A 1,191-nucleotide genomic window follows, 5' to 3' on the forward strand; every position below is an offset into this window, starting at 1 on the left:
GGGGGGGGCTTCCCCAAAACCTTGTTGGAGGGGGATTCCCCCCCCCAAGGTATGTGTTTGTGAGGGTGCTTTCTCAGGGTGCAAATAGGGGCAAGGAGAAGCTACCTTTCACTTTAAACACTGCATGCAAGGGAATCTCTCACTTGCACGTTTTCTAAGACCGCTGAGTTTTTTGCTTTTGTTTTGAGGGTGCTCCAGGTGCCTCATGTTTTGGCAATTTCCTGCCTGCTTTTCGTGGTTTAATTTGGTGTGTGTGTGTGTTTACACTCCTTTCTTTGTGCAGCTCTCAAGTTTTCAAGCCAAGCGCTCCTACCCAGCTTTCAATGGGGGAGGGGGGAGGGGAGAAGCTACATTTCCCCTTAAGCACTGTGTCTCCAAGGGAATCCCTCTCTTATCTGTACCTTTTCCAAGGCTGCTGGGCTTGCGCAGTGCCCTCCCCCCTCTCTCTTTGAATAGTTTTCTCAGCACTTCCTCAACATGCTAGGTCTTTGGTTTGTTTTGCTAGAAGTCTGAATTTAGGATTGTCTCTTTTCCTTCCCACTTTCTTAGAAGCAGAAAGTCACTGGTCTAATCTAATACAATGTAATAATAGAAATAAAGTGCATTATTTATTTGTTTATTTAGAAAATTTAGAATAAATATAATGAATCATCATGAAACCTCTCCCCCCCCTCCCCAGTCCATGGAAAAATTGTCTTCCATGAAACCGGTCCCTGGTGCCAAAAAGGTTGGGGACCTCTGATCCATATCATCTCTAAGCAATTTGATCCATCATGGTAAGTCGCTTTTATGCCAGCCAACATTTCATCGTTCCACCATCTGAAGGCACATTTGACACTAAAGTTTGTAATAGTTTTTTTTAAAATCAAGAATAAGACTGCCAATCTTATGTCTGGTCATAAGAAATTCTACAAGGGCTCCTATAGAAAACGTTAGCCATTTAGTCCCTTCCCGTCATGGCTTCCATAAGCATACTCTGGACAGGTAGATTTCCTTTGGAATAAGCTTTTTCAAAGATAGGCCCTAAGCTAAATCATTTTTTATTCAATAAAACAAGAGTCTAAAGAAAGGAGAGGAGTATCTTTCCTCAGCACTCTATAAATTTCTAATTCAAGACTTCCTGGGAATTGATGATAAAACAGCAATAGGGATCTATTGCCATAAGCAAGATTAAGTACGCCTTTGTCATAT

Source organism: Protobothrops mucrosquamatus, unplaced genomic scaffold (genome assembly GCF_001527695.2).
Source record: "Protobothrops mucrosquamatus isolate PMUCROS unplaced genomic scaffold, P.Mucros_1.0 scaffold996, whole genome shotgun sequence".
NCBI lineage: Eukaryota > Metazoa > Chordata > Lepidosauria > Squamata > Viperidae > Protobothrops > Protobothrops mucrosquamatus.